This window comes from Odontesthes bonariensis, chromosome 15 (assembly GCF_027942865.1).
Source record: "Odontesthes bonariensis isolate fOdoBon6 chromosome 15, fOdoBon6.hap1, whole genome shotgun sequence".
NCBI classification, from domain to species: Eukaryota; Metazoa; Chordata; class Actinopteri; order Atheriniformes; family Atherinopsidae; genus Odontesthes; species Odontesthes bonariensis.
Window position 1 is genome coordinate 9360466 of NC_134520.1, and position 15463 is coordinate 9375928.

Genomic DNA, 15463 nt, shown 5'->3' on the forward strand with positions numbered 1-15463 from the left:
CAAGTACAGCAGCTTTAGAAGTATCTTTAGAACCTGATTTGTATTTAGACAATATTTCTGTCCAGTTGTTAATTAGCCAACACTTCTGAATCAAGAGTAGGTTTTTTTAAGTAAAGGTTTAATTACAGCAACCTTAAAAGGCTGAGGTACATATCCTGTCAACAAAGACAGATTGATCAAATCCAATATGGAAGTGACGATGAAGGGGAAAACCTCCGTTAACAGTCTGGTTGGGATTGGGTCTAAAATACAAGTTGATGGTTAAGAAGAGACTAGGAGAAAGACTGAGGAAAAAAGTGGCATAACATGGCAAAACTAAAGACTAGACAGAAACATAAAATGCAGAACATGACAGTTGTTTGCCAATCTCTGCCTGCTTTTGATCCTGCTTCTGCCAACTCCTAGTCTTTTGTATGTAAGTGTGATTTTTTTCTTGGGTTCTTCGGCTTTGGACCTGTTTTGACTTTCTGACTCAGCTCTCTGCTTATGACCCCTGGATCTGGATCTGTCTTGCCCCTTTGTGAAGGGTTGGTAATCTGAGTGAGTTGTTCTGAGTTACTCTGAAGAGGATTATTTAGTGAACAAATCTGAAGAAGATCTGTGTGAACATTGTTTTTTGTTTCCCTAGCCTCCTATTAGAGGTTCTCTTGAGTTTTTGCCCGTTCTGCTTCAGTTATCTGCCGTGTGCTCTCATCTAAGGAATGGCCCGGTCTTCCTAGTTTCTTACTGAGAAACAGATGCTGTTTGTGTAGTACTGATTGATGCTTAATATCATCTCTGTGACTACGCGGCAGAAAAGTGAGGAACAGCCTTCTTCATCAAGAGAGATCCCGTAACAGCTTCATACCTGTAACACCTCTTCTAACATACTCCCCTGTATTTATCTCCGATACTTTGTCACATACTCTCCTCGGTGTTCTCTCCAGATCCTGTAAGAGTGCCATCTGCTGTTCTAAGTTTGAGGCTCCAGGGCTGGATGACCGCATCAATGTTTTTCACATTCTGCTGACACCTGAGTTTTATTAGGACCTAAAGGCTGACATAGTTGTGTCTGGCTAATTATTTGGCTCCAAAAAATGATTACAATCTTTACACAAACTGGGATCTGTGGGCGGTCGGTGGCGCAGTTGGTTGACCAGGCGCCCCATGTACAGAGGCTACAGTCCTTGCTGCAGCCTACCCCGGTTCGAGTCCCGCACCGGATGGCCCTTTGCTACATGTCTTGCCCCTCTCTCTCCAACTGTCCTATCCATTAAAGGTATAAAAAGCCCCCCCCCAAAAAAAATGTTAAAAAAACAAACTGGGATCTGGGGATAGCTAGAAGGGCACATACCTCACGATCAGTAAGTCATTATGAAATTTAACAGGAAGCCACTGAGGGGAACCAAGAACAGGAGTGAAGTGCTCATACTTTTTGTACCAGTGATGCTGCAGCGTTTTGAATTAATTGGAGATGATTGAGGGATTAATACCAGAGTACAATGAATTACAGTAGTCAAGGCAAGAGTAGACAAAAGCATAAATAATTTTTTTGTTCATCAGCATTTGAAAGAATTTACCTGATTTTAGCAATTGTCTTAAGCTGGAAAAAAAACCCAGACTGAACTACATGTTTGACATGTGCATGATGATGTCAAATATTACTGCTAGATTTCTAACAGTTTGGATGTTATTATCTGAAAGCCAAAAGGGGGGGGGGGGTCATTGTACTAAAGGAAAATTTGGGCCTCCAGGATTTAATGTGATGAAAGGCTACTGAAATCTGTGGGTTTTATGGGCATGTACAGCTGAGTGACATGAGCATAAAAACGGTCATTTATAATATGATCTTGAATAAGCTAGTCAAGAGGTAGCATGCAAATGGAGAACAGATGGGGACCAAGGACTGAGCCCAGTAGTACACCACAACTGAGCTGAACCTCTGGGGAGGTGTAATTATTCAGAGTAACAGAAAAAGTTGTAGACATGGGTGCAAAAAGTTAAGAGCAAAATTCTTAATTCCTACCCAGAACTTCAGGCGATTAAATCTAAGCGACTCAGAATTGAGCACTTCTCTATCTTCACTTAGCAGTACAATCGCATTTGTCACTTTAACAAAGGCTGTCTCAGTGCTATGGAGTGCTCTAAAACCAGACTGAAAGCTGTTTAAAAATAATGTTTTCGTTTATAAATTCTATCAACTGTGCCGAGATTACTTTACTCTCGCCAAGGCCTTTTAACGGGAAGAAACCTCCATCAGAACCAGGAAGGAGGGCCATCTGCCTCGACCGGGACTAGTCGAAGTCAAAGTCAAATTTATTTGTACAGAAATAAAAAAGAAAGAAAAATAATAGTTAAAATGATTAAAAACAAGCAACAGTCTAGATAAATTAAAAGATACCGTGCAGATTTCATGCATAGACACATGAGAAAAGAAATGTTTTTAACTTTGATTTAAAAATGTCTACATTTGGAGAAAATTTTATCTCCACTGGCAGTTTGTTCCACTTGTTTGCAGCATAACAGCTAAATGCTGCTTCTCCATGTTTAGTCTTGACTCTGGACTGGACTAGCTGACCTGAATACTTGGATCTAAGAGCTCTGCTGGCTTTATATTCTCTGAACATATCATAGATGTATTTTGGGCCTAAACCGTTTTGGGATTTGTAAACCATCAGCAGGCTTTTAAAATCTATTCTGTGACTGACTGGAAGCCAGAGTAAAGATTTTAAAACTGGTGTGATGTGTTCAGATCTCTTAGTCCGGGTTAAAACTCTAGCAGCAACATTCTGGATGAGCTGCAGATGTTTAATGCTCTTTTCGGGAAGTCCAGTTAAAAGAGCATTACAGCAATCAAGTCTACTGGAGATTAATGCATGGATGAGTTTCTGCTGGTCTTTTTGGGAGAGATCTGAGTCTATCAACACTCCGAAGTTACGAACTTGGTCAGTGATTGTAAGGTCCCGAGTCTCAAGATATTTACCAACGCTGACCCTCTTCTCTTTGCTACCAAACAGAATGATCTCAGTTTTGTCTTCATTTAATTGTAGAAAATTATCTCTCATCCAGGTGTTTACTTCCTCCAGACACAGTACGTCTGCTGGGCTGCAGTTGTCAGGTGACAGAGACACATAAAGTTGTGTATCGTCTGCATAACTGTGATAATTGATGTTAAAGTTCTGCAATATCTGACCCAAAGGGAGCATATACAAGTTAAACAGAAAGAGGTCCAAGAATTGACCCCTGGGGGACTCCACAAGTCATGGCCACTCGCTCAGATTCACAGCTGCCAATTGTAACAAAATAACTCCGGCCTTCTAAGTAGGACCTGAACCAGTTAAGGACCGCTCCAGAAAGTCAAACCCAGTTTTCCAGCCTGTGCAACAGGATTCTGTGATTTACAGTATCAAACGCAGCGCTGAGGTCCAACAGAACCATGACTGAAACATTACTAGCTGGTTAAATACAACTTTCTCAATAATCTTGGATATAAAAGAGAGTTTAGAGACAGGTCTGTAGTTGTTCATCATTGAGGTGTCTAGAGTTCTCTTCTTTAGGAGTGGCTTAATGGCAGCTGTCTTTAGTGACTTGGGAAAAATGCCTGATGCCAGTGAGCTGTTAACTATTCGTAAGAGATCACTTTCTACTGAGGTAAAAACAGTTTATAAAAAGTCGGATGGTATTATGTCCAGAGTGCAAGTTGTTGATTTCAGATGCCGAACTGTTTCCTCTAGGATTTTAAATCAACAATATTAAATTGTGACATAACGTCAGAGTTATTTCCAGGTTTTAGACACAGATTAGTTTTCTTGTTTGTCTGTGGCGTGAATGGTTTGTATAATTGTTTTGAATTTTTGGCTAAAAAAGTTGGCAAATTTGTTGCATTTCTCAGTGGAGAGGAGGTCTGGGTTTGACTGTTTGGAGGATTTGTGAGTTTTTCAACAATTGCAAACAGAGTTCAAGAATTGTTGCAGTCTTATTAATCATTTTAAATAAATGCAGCTGTCTGGCCTTGCAAAGCTCATTGTTATAACTATGTAGGCTGTACAGCTCATAGTGAATCTGAAGCTTTGTACGTTCAGCTTTCCTGCATTCTCTTTTCAGGTTTTTGACCGTAGTGGTGTTTCTCCTTGGCGTTTTCTGTTTGATCAAGGTGCTCTTGATTCTTATCGGTGCAACAGGATCCATTTCATTAAAAAATTTCAAGTTGAAACAATCTAGCAGTCCTTCAACCGACTTTGAGCTTATTGTTGGTAACATAGCTGTTGGAGCTATTCTATTTTTCTTTTTAAGTAATGGTAAATTTAATGGTTAATTTGTATATTGTTTTCATTCTTATTTTGCTCAAATTAATTATTGATATTTTGCTAATATTACTGTCTAGTTATTTGTTTAGTTAATTGCTTTGCTTTATAGGTTTAGTCTTTTTCTTTGATTTATTTACTGATATGATTTGAACACTTGGGGGCAGTAGTGGGCATAGGCACACCTGTATGTAGGTAGGAAGAAGGTGGTGATCTGTGTAGGCACCTGAGTGATGGGCATATGGTTTTTTACCAGTGCAAGAAGGACCATGTTGTTTGCTCTTCTGGAATGAAAAATAAACCAGCCTCAACTAAAAACTTCTGCCTGGAAATTGGACTATGTCTTGCCTGCGTACATTAGCTGCCCTTGGTGCCTGAAGTGTTCGTTTGATTTGCTTTAATTTAAGTTTTGTTGAATTTGTTTGACAAACGGCCACTACAGATGAACTTCTTTATATTGTCAAAGATCAAATTGTTCCATTGTTATCTTTCAGAAATCTGAAAAAGGCTTCTTCCAAGCAGTTTTTCTGCTCCATTTGAATCAGAAACACTTCCTGCGGTACCAACAGTGTGACATCAGACAACAATGTCGGACTCCGTAGTTTTCTCTGGAGCCCTGCCAAATCTGACCAGTGATGACATGTTTAGCCGCATGTCCTCCTTCAACCGCTGGTTGTCCAGATGGTGTCCAGCAAACAACGTGGGCTACAGAGATAATTGGCAATCTTTCTGGAGAAAACCTGGTCTGATGAGGAGAGACGGCATCCATCCCACTTTGGAAGGAGCGGCTCTCGTTTCTAGAAATATGGAAGAATTTAGTAGTCACCCTAAAACATGACAACCCAGGGTTCAGAGCAGGATGCAGAGTTGTAGTCTGACACATTTCACTGCAGCTTCCCACCTGCTGCTACCCCCCCCCCCCCCCCCCCCCCCCCCAATCAATTAACACAAAAGGAGCAAATCCTCTTGTGCAAAAAAATAAAGAAAAGAAAAACTTTGACTGAACAAAAACATCAAACTATTAAATGTGGTTTGCTGAATATCAGATCTCTCCTTTCCAAGTCTCTGTTAGCAGGATTTCTACACACGTCATCATCATCATCATCTGAGTGCTCAGCTGCATAGAAACATAAGAAGAAGCTCCACTTTAAGACTGTGTGATTACAATGATCATCATAGATTTGTCACATTCAGTTGACTTTCAGTAAAGAATTTGTTCCAAAAATCTTCCAGTGAAGTGATTGTGGATGTGAAGTTGGTTGGCGCCCCCTGCAGGTTTTACAGCGAAGTTCTGCCCCGCAGGTCTCCCATCCAGGTACTAACCAGGTCGTAACCACCTGCTACGCTAGAAAGTGTGGATAAAAAGCACGCCATTAACACCCATTTCTCTGATGGGACTTTGTGATGAGCCGCTTCTCTCAGTCAACTACTTTAAGAGGAACAATCAATAGGTTTCCTATCATTTTCTACCTTGTCTGTTGATTTCAGAACAGTGACGTGTCCTGCTTTATGGGCCAACTGGAACGAGACTCTTAAAGCAGAGCCGTATATTGAGAGAGTTCGGCCAACTTGAATCATGGGCGCCATGTTCGCTACCAACGAAGATTCCACAGCGTAAGCCTATGGGCCGGATATGTCAGAATCGCTGAATTTAAAATACAAATAAGGCTCGATATATCATCAAACTTCGCTTGTAGTATTATCAAGATCCCCACTAACTCAAACATGAAGAACATCGTTCGTATACAAGGAGTTTGCTTAAAGATTCTGAGTAATTTACCCATGAAACAATAATAATTTAAAAACAATGTGAAAAGTTTTGGTTTGTCATTCATATTTTCTTTGGGAGTGTGCTTGGTGTAATAAAGAGGGTGCTTGTGTTACTTCAGGTGTTTTTATTCAAGAAAAGTAGTTTTTGCACAGTAGAAGGGCTCAAACGGTTTCTTTTTTTTTTTAGACAATTTCTCCAGGCAGGTTGCAGCATGCTTCGAAGCTTCGGTGTTGGAGGTAACATCACTACCTGCAGCCACATGGCCCTTTGTGGAATAGTTTGGACACACCTGCTTTCTCTGGAGAAGACAAACTGGCACAAAACAAAGGGGAATGCAGAATGTATATATGCGTTTAAGGAGGTGGGGAACAGGTGGAAACAATCAGGGCAGGGAAGACAATTAGACCAGCAGGAGAACACAAGAGGAAGGGGCAAGTCACCTGAAACAAGAGGGGAGATAAATTTAAAAATAAAATAGGAATCCACAAGACAACATACACGAAACAAAAACTTAACATGACTGGATTCCCTGGACATGACAGTAATAAAAGGAAAAAAGATTCATACCTGTGAAAAAAATACTAATAATTAAAATGTGTAATATGTGTGACGCACCTCTGCATTTCACTGAGGAATGGTCTTTTATGCGTTTGCCCATTGTTGGTTTTGCAGCCTTGTATCTGCAGAAGGGACAGTGAAATAGTCCACTGTTGGTGCTTTCCGTCACCGTTGGTTTGTCACCATCTAACAGAATACTAATGTGCCTCTACACATCAGAGGGGGGAAGAATACACATAAAAGTAACAATTAGAAATCCACAAGACCACAAATATTAAATCATTTTTCAAAAACAAATTTTGATTCACGTCATTTCACGGATGCTGAAGAGCATGGATGAAGAACAGGTAACTGTTTGCTAACATGAGGAGGACTGTCAAAATTTGATTTATGCTCATTTTTACCCAATAGGTCACATGACCTGGAAGCTATTGTGCTAAAATGCTAATATTTATTTAAAAAAAAAAAAAAAAAACGAGTGTAGGAGCATAGTACTAAACTTGTTTTATGAGACACACATTGTTTATTTTGAAAACCGGAAGTTACCACATGCTGTTGAAAGTTAGCGCTGAGTTTCTCAGTCTTCTCCGTGGTGTAAGCTAATAACTAAGAGCATAGCATATTTTAAAATGAAAAAATTTTTACTCCCTTCCTTGTCTGTCACAAATATTGCAAAATAGCACATTAATCCCATTTTGCACATTCCATTTTACAAATTGCAATACACTTCTTCCCCAATCTACTTCTCCTCCTCCACACATTCTTCTTCTGGGGTTCAATGTGTTGTTCAGCCCAGCCCCCTCAACGTTGAACTCCGCCCCGGTCTGCAGTCAGGGGCTACTCATAAACCCCTTTTACACTGAGACCTGCTACCTTAGCGGGTCCAAATTGCACCTTCGACCCGCGTCGAGCAATGTGAACGCTTGGCGTGTTAAGGGCAGATTACAGTTCTGCGTCTATCGTCTTGACGTGTTGCTTTGCTCTGGTCGCGAACCACTTTTCATGTTATGGTTCTGCAACCTCGACCTAGAATTTCTAGTGACGCATAGCAGTTTCCCGCCAAATTGCTAGTGGGAGCCCATTCGAGAACTCGTGAGTCACGATAACTTCGGTGGGGGGAGTGCAGGGCTCTCAAGTCTCACGCAATGAGCGTGCATTTCAACAAGTTCACACGCTCACACGCTCACACGCCACACATGCCATTTCTCACGCTGAGAAATGATCAACTTCGTCGCACAGAAATTCTCAATGGCAGGTTACTGTGCGCTCGTACGGCTCAGAACTATAGCTCTGGTACAGCTGTCTTGATTTAGCAACCCATCGGCAAATCACAAAATAGAATTACTCAGCCAATCAAAAAAAAAAAAGAATTTCTTGTTGCCGGGTGTGAAATAGCTTTCAGCTGCAAGCACGCGTCCATGAATGCACAGCGGACATAGTCTATTATGCTCTGAATGCCAGAAGTTGTAGACGAGCTGGAGGTGGAAGAGAACCATCAGGATCATCAGCAGGTCATATCTTCATTTATTTGAATCTTTTATTAGTTACTATAGTTTTCCTACTCCTTGTAAAAGACCAATACCTGCCGATTAAAGTGTTCGTTGGAGTAGTAGACCTAAATATTCAGCACACATCCTTTGACATGAGCAACTTAATGAAAAATGAAAAATATGTAGGAGTGTAATTAGGCTTCCGTGGTTAATTCTTTTCAAAGGTGACTGGTATGAGCAGATTCCCAATAAGGCTATCTACAATTGCCAAACTGGTATTAGTTCTGCCACACTGAAATGCTGATGCAGAGAGGGTTTTTTCCATGGTGGGGCTCAATAAAACCAAGACCAGGAACACTTTGTTTCTGAATGGAACTCTGTCATCCATCATGACTGTGAAAATGGCTGACATTGAGCCACAGTGCTTTAAATGGGAGCCCCCAATATCAGTCATCAAGCATCAAAATTTGCCACAAACACTTACAACAACACTCATAAACAAACACACACAGAGAGGGACTGCTCAAGGGGCCCATTTGGGGTTATGTTTGTTTTTCTTAATTTAATTTGTCTGTTTTTTTGTTTGTTAAGACTTTGCATACCTAAAACAATTTATTTTAAAATATAGCAGAATTTAGTGTTAAAGTGAAGATTTGTGATTTTGGTATAAATAAAACAATTTCTTTGTTCTTTAAGTAGCTAGTTTATGGCGATGGGATACTGCAAGGGACCCCCCCCCCCCCAAAAAAAACTGAAAGAAACCCCCCCACGCACTTGGCCCGGCCCCTGCCCCGCCCGAATCTCACTCCAAGAAAACTTGAGAGCCCTGCTTTGTGTTTTCAGGTGGACATGTGTTTTTTTCAAAGTCACCACTCTGTATATGACCAGGTCTGTATTTTGAGCTGTCCTTATGTCATCTGCTGCAAGAGGCTGAAGTGGCTCTGAGATGTTACACTCCGGCAGCGCATCTTCATTGCAGGTAACAGCAGAGATCCAATTCACTTCACCTGTCTTGTCTAGGTCCAGAGCTTTACCGATGCATTTGATTGTTTCCTGTTGGCATTCCTTAGTGCATTCTTGGATGACATCCACAATTATGACAGCTCCTAAGACATCAAGCCAAATATTCCTGAAATGTGCTTTGCCATGTTGCAAACATGTCTTTAGCAACCAGAAGCTGTCGAGGAGGGACTGAATGTGTGTTTGTGTAAATATATGCTCCAAGAGAATTAACACAATGTACAATCTGCCCTTTACTCAGAACTAAACAGAGCCCACTTGACAAAAAGAAGGTGAACACTGTTGTTGTCTGATTTTCTAATTCGATTTCTAATGTTTTTTTTTATGATTTCTAATTATGGGTAGAAGCAGGATGGTAAAGTTTATTTGACTGTTTTAAGAAGTCTGAATGAAATTTGTGTAGTTTTTGCCTTTTTTATATATTCTCAAGATTAAAGGGTTTTGAGTTGATATGCCATACTTGTCTGTGTCCTTTTATGTACTTATTTTATTCTTGTCATGATTCAAAGCTGGTGCAAGGAGGAAATGGGGCCCAACTACAAGACTTACAGGCTAAAGAAACAGTCTTTATCGATATAAACTAAAGATGCTGCTCAGGCTGGAAAACCAAGAAACTAAACAGGATTCATTCAAAGAAAACACAAGAAACTTGTGCTACAAAAAAATGGACCAGACTCAGTGAATAATTCCCATGTGATAGAAATCAGAAGGATAAAATACAGAATCAAAAACACAGACCATAACTCATCCCTTAAACAAATGGGGGAAAGCAATGGCAGGTAAGAGTTTAAAGATGACTTTGAAATGTTGTCAGTGTTAGCAGTGTAATTTCAGAGGGAAATGGGAGCAAGCTTTGTGTGTTTTCTCACATGTAGCAGAAACTTAAACATGCATCCAAAGCAATGTCACACTTAACTTGTATATTATGGCTTAAGGACAAGCTCCAGTGGCGCAATCGGTCAGCGCGCGGTACTTATAAGACAGTACGTTGTAGAGCAATGTCGAGGTTGTGAGTTCAAGCCTCACCTAGAGCATTACTGTACTTTAGGCAGAACCATTTACATTGCTTCATATTTCAGCTCTGCAGACTGTGGAGTCTGAATTATGACAGCTCCCAAGACATCAAGCCAAATATTCCTGAAATGTGCTTTGCCATCTTGATGCTTTAGAGAAACACAACAAGGAGCCAGTCAAGATGTACCCTTTCCCCACACTGGGGATTTATTCTGCTCCCACGTCATTGAATCTGTTTTCATTTTTTCCCAAGTGACTTGAAGAAACTTTTCAGGATTAGCCTAAAGGCAAGATTGCAGTCAGTGTTTGAGCTTGTTAAGGTTGGAGATCTATGTACATTTGTTCCAGAATGGAGAGCAATTCAAAGCCAAATGAATCTTAATTATTAATGTTCTTCATGTTTCTAATCTTCATTATTTGATTTGTATACATTACTATATACTGTATTTTAAGAACACATGAGTTCACCCATATCTTTATAGTTTAACTGTGCTCTTAACTTACCTATTTGGGTTTTAATCACAAATTAGCAATTTTTTTAGCACACATCAGCAATGTTATTATCATGTCTCTCTCTAATATCAAAGCTTTAAGATTATTAAAGAACTTAACACCAGATATGCTCCAGGTGAGGTTTGAACTCACAACCTCAGCATTGCTCTAGAGTGTACTGTCTTATAAGTACCACGCACTGACGGATTAAGCCACAGGAGCTTAGGTTACTACATTAACTACCCAGAGCAGTCTGTTTCTGACATCCACCTGAAAAGTGACGACTTCTAACTTGGATGAATTTTCTCTGAACAGAGGTTTAATGATCACACATTTTGATTAAGTGATGCAAACCATGTGAACTCACAACCTCTGTAGAGCAATGCAGAGGTTGTGAGTTCAAGCCTCACCTGGGGCATCTTTAAGATGAATGATATTATGCCCCAATATGTCCGCAGATGACAAAAAGGATGACTTCTATTAATATAATGCCACATTTGTGATAAGCCGGGAGAAAAAATAAGAGGTCAACCTCCTCCCCTGCGTTACATATTAAGAGAAATCAATCTGTGGTCAATTAGCCAATCACGTTTCCACACAGATTCACAAAACGTAGCTGCCATGCTAGGCCCCTGCATTCGCCTCCCTTCCCCTCTTACCTGCCCTTCCCAAGCCCAAGTGGCTGTTAGCTGTGTATGCCAGGGATGTTCTAAGGCGACTGCATGAGGTGAAGGCTAAAATAACCAGCATCTTTGGCTCTGGCCTCAAGATTGACTCCACTAAATAAGTATCACAGCCCTGCTTATATGCAGAGTTTTGAGTGTAAACATAATGAATACAGATTTGAACTCTTTTTTTTTAAAAATGTCTAATGAAGCGGTACAGGGTGGCAGGAGAGGCGCCACCAAGAATGATGTACGTGGACAGAGACTGCTGCCGTCAGCATGGCCCTTGTCGGGTGAAGGCCATGTTTGCAGAGTGGGACGGGCTTCAGGTGCACCTTGATATCTGGCGGTTTCATGCGGCGGTTTGCTGCAGGCGTCACAACAGAGGCTCACCGCATGTACAGCATCTTCATGGCACGCCACGTGCATTTTTGAGTGGGATCCAGAGGATGTTGCTGCCATGGAGGGGGAGCTGGCAGCAAAGAGGATCGGCCACATCTGGGAGGAGGCGGTGACCACTCGCATTACCCGGAGGGAGTTGGTGCTGCTCTGCAGGAGGGGTGGAGGAGACCTCCAGACTGATTGGCTCACTGATCAGTCTGTTTGACAGTGCAAGTGGGAAGGACACTGTGGGCGTTCCTCTGCTGGACCATGAACGGATCCAGCAGATATGGCAGGAGCAGAAGAAACACGTGGGCTGCATCCAAGACCCAGAGGCTCTACATTAAGACTGGAGCTGTGCTGCTACAGGTGTGCCCGTGTCTCTACTGTCCTGGAGTCCTTCCACCTCCACTTAAACAGATTTATTCCACGAATTGCATACATATGGGTTACTCCCCATCTGGTTGTAATGACAATTATTTTTTAACATAATTCTATGACATGTTACAGATACTTCATAGCATATGTATGTCATATGTAGTGAATATCTTGTCCTAATTTATTTATTTATTCTTTATTTACCCTTCAGGAACCAGTGCCAGTGATGCGCATTTCCAGGTGTATCTTCTTGAAGGGCTGATGCGCTGGAATGATGAGCGGATGGAGGACGCCGTTAAAGGAGCACCTTCTTTCCGCTCTTATGGCGGTGCTCTGAGAGAGGCAGTGGACCAGCTCAGCCAAAGGGTGCGAGGGAGATGCTGGGATGAGCGCTGTCGCACGCCTGGAGCATACACAGGCAAGAAATGATGCCCCATTCAACATGAAAAAGAACAGCATCATTCGTTTGATCTTGAATAACACTATGTATTAATTAGTTAAACCTTTAATGTATTAGAATAGAATAGAATAGAATAGAATAGAATAGAATAGAATAGAATAGAATAAACTAGCTCACTGTACACATGTACAATGTGATTAAAAGCAACTCCTGGATGTAAAAAAAAATAACATAAGCAAATACAGCAACATTAAAAGAACTAGCTCAAAGAAAAAAGATGAATTAGGTGCACAAAGCACTATATACATGATATACCTTTATACTTCCTGCTGAGGCAGCGGGGAAGAGAAAGTGTAGCTGCTGCTGAGCCTTCATGATGACCGCTGTGATGTCTTCTGTCCAAGAGATGAGGACAAAATATTAGATAGATATTAGATTAGATAAAATGTTAATTACTTTCTTTTTCTGTTTTGTTTTTGTAGGTGCTGAACTGCTGGGAATGGAGTATTTGTACAGCCAGACCAGCCATACACTGACTCCTGAGCTCCAGAGCCCAGAGGAGGAGGACAGGCTGGTGGAGGAAGTCAACGATGAGGATGTACAGGATGAGGGGTTTGATGGAGAGACCGTGGACGACATCACAGTTCCTGTGCTCCATGAGGATGACCCTCTGTGATCCGGAGAACAGGCCCTCATTGTTGATGACAAGTCCTCCATCACCTGCTGATCTGCCTGCAGATCACATCACGTGATGGAAAGAGCAGCAAAATAAGTTCTTAACAGTTTTGCTGCTATATATTGTGTGCTTGCATGTATAGTTCCTTGTATAGGATGTATATAGTTTTTCTGAAGTGTGTGTGTGTACATTATTATCATTACACAGAAATAAACATTACAAGTCATTGGGGGGCATGTGACCTTAAAGCCAAAGCAATGTTCTTCATAATAAACACAAAATAATAAGTATGAATCAATACAATGACATGACATTGCTGTGGCACTTATTATTATTATAATAACAATAAACATAAGCATTACTTTTTATTGTGGCCCTACAATACTAAAGCTAAAGCAATGTTCTTAAGAATACACACAAAATAAGTATTGTTTACTACAATGATCAGATTTCAGATCAGGGAGAGTCTGTCTGGCAGATCTCAGGTTCAAATCTAGCTCACGGCACGTGATTCCATTAACATGGAACTGAAAATCTTCCATAATGCACAGAGATATCACTTGAATATAGCTGCAGGGAAAAATGTCTCTGCTATTTCATCATTCTGTATTTTCTGGGAGTCTTTTCGCTTGAGTGACGGGCGTAAAGATTGGCTCCCTTCAATGGAAGGGCGATTACCTGTCAGTGGTCATAATGTTATGGCTGATACAAAATCAGCTGACAGTAAATAAGGTATGCTGAAACCTTAGCATGTCTCATCATGTTGAATTTGTCCTTAAAGAAACTCTGTGCTGCTGTGATGAATGGATACAAAGGATGATCCACAATCTACAGAACACTCTGCAGACTTGTTTTTACCTCCTGAAGCTCTTTTTGCTGATGACTTTCACTCAACAAATATATGTTTGTTCATGCTTCATTCCCAACACATACAGCTGATCTCACAGAAACCAGGCTGTCTGATGGAGCACACACAGACACACAGATTACACTGTATGTGTTGTTGATATTGAGTTACCTTGATGGTTACAATTACAATCTGCATTGTTATCATCATGTCTCTGACCAGCTCTAATATGAAGAAGTTATCAGCAGATATGCTCCAGGTGAGGCTTGAACTCACAGCCTCAGCATTGCTCTACAGTGTACTGTCTTATAAGCACTGCACGCTAACCAATTGCGCCACTGGAGCTTTTGATTTAGCTATAAAATACAAGTTAAGTGTGAGATTGTTGCCTACTTATACCTAGTTATCTCGGTACCTTGGTGGTTGACCTGATTCAACCTAAAGGTCTGGTGGTTTCATTAGTCAGACGGAATCATGCACTCACCTGTTTTGCACAATACGTTACCTGTGGTAGCTCAGGTGTTCCAGTTTGTCCTCCGTTGGTGTCAGAGTTGTTGTTTCTTTGTCATCAGCAGGAAGCCACAGAGGCTCAGGCCAGCGTGACATGTGTTCACACTAAGGAGGAACATCAGAGGTGGACACTTTATTAATCCTGCAAGGGGAAATCCTTTAACTTCCCCTCGCAGGATTAATAAAGTACTTTGATTTGAATCAGGCCTGGATCAGAAGGGGGGACCCCCTCCTGAAACTTAGCCTGTAAGATAGTTCCACCTTCCTGTACTTATATGACTGTGACATGACACAGGTAGCAGTGAAGAGAATGCTTACTATTATATCTAGTTTCCAAATGAATTACAAAGCCATGTGCTGCAGATAAACCGGTTTGTAACACTCCACAACACACTCGCTCACAGTCCTATCTTTTGCCTGAAAAAATTCCAAAGGTGAGTTCAGTCCGTCCCCCTCTTTCTCTCTGACATGCAGCAACCACTCAGTCAAAGCGATAACTACCAGGTGAGCACGACACCGTTACGCACTATGATGATTCCACCTTAGAACAGAACACAAGTTTTATAAACCATACGTCATCTTTTACATCCGTCAATATTTCCACTTGGCCCCCGAAGCGTTGTCTGACTCTAACCCAACAGTTTGGGTGCCTTGCCCAAGGACACTTCGACATCTGAACTTGAGGATGTGGGGATCAAACTACCAACCCTTTCTCCTGAAACACTGCCACCCCGTCTCTCACTCTCTTGCTAGCTGTCATTTATCTCTTTGAGGTCTTGTTTCTCAATAAAATTCACAAGATCAATGAACATGGCTCTATGTCCTCTTCTTTCCAGCAGATCACATGCCACATTCCTCCATTTCTCTCTTAATTTGTAGGGAAGTTTCAGGATTCTGCTCCGCATGTTAGAAGGTATGTCCAGTTCACTCATGTACATCACTTGTTCCATTAAGTTCGAACATCCTCTGAGAAATAAA

At 41.1% G+C, this 15463-nt stretch overlaps 2 non-coding genes across 2 annotated transcripts; one reads left to right on the top strand and one right to left on the bottom strand.

Moving 5' to 3' along the window:
- Window positions 1–10062: 10062 nt before the first annotated feature.
- Window positions 10063–10156, top strand: trnai-uau (transfer RNA isoleucine (anticodon UAU)). Its single transcript has 2 exons — window positions 10063–10100; window positions 10121–10156. It is a non-coding gene; the product is annotated as a tRNA-Ile (tRNA).
- Window positions 10157–14226: 4070 nt separating this feature from the next.
- On the bottom strand, window positions 14227–14320 carry trnai-uau (transfer RNA isoleucine (anticodon UAU)). The gene is made up of 2 exons: window positions 14283–14320; window positions 14227–14262 (listed from the first exon to the last, which is right to left on the bottom strand). It is a non-coding gene; the product is annotated as a tRNA-Ile (tRNA).
- Window positions 14321–15463: the final 1143 nt, after the last annotated feature.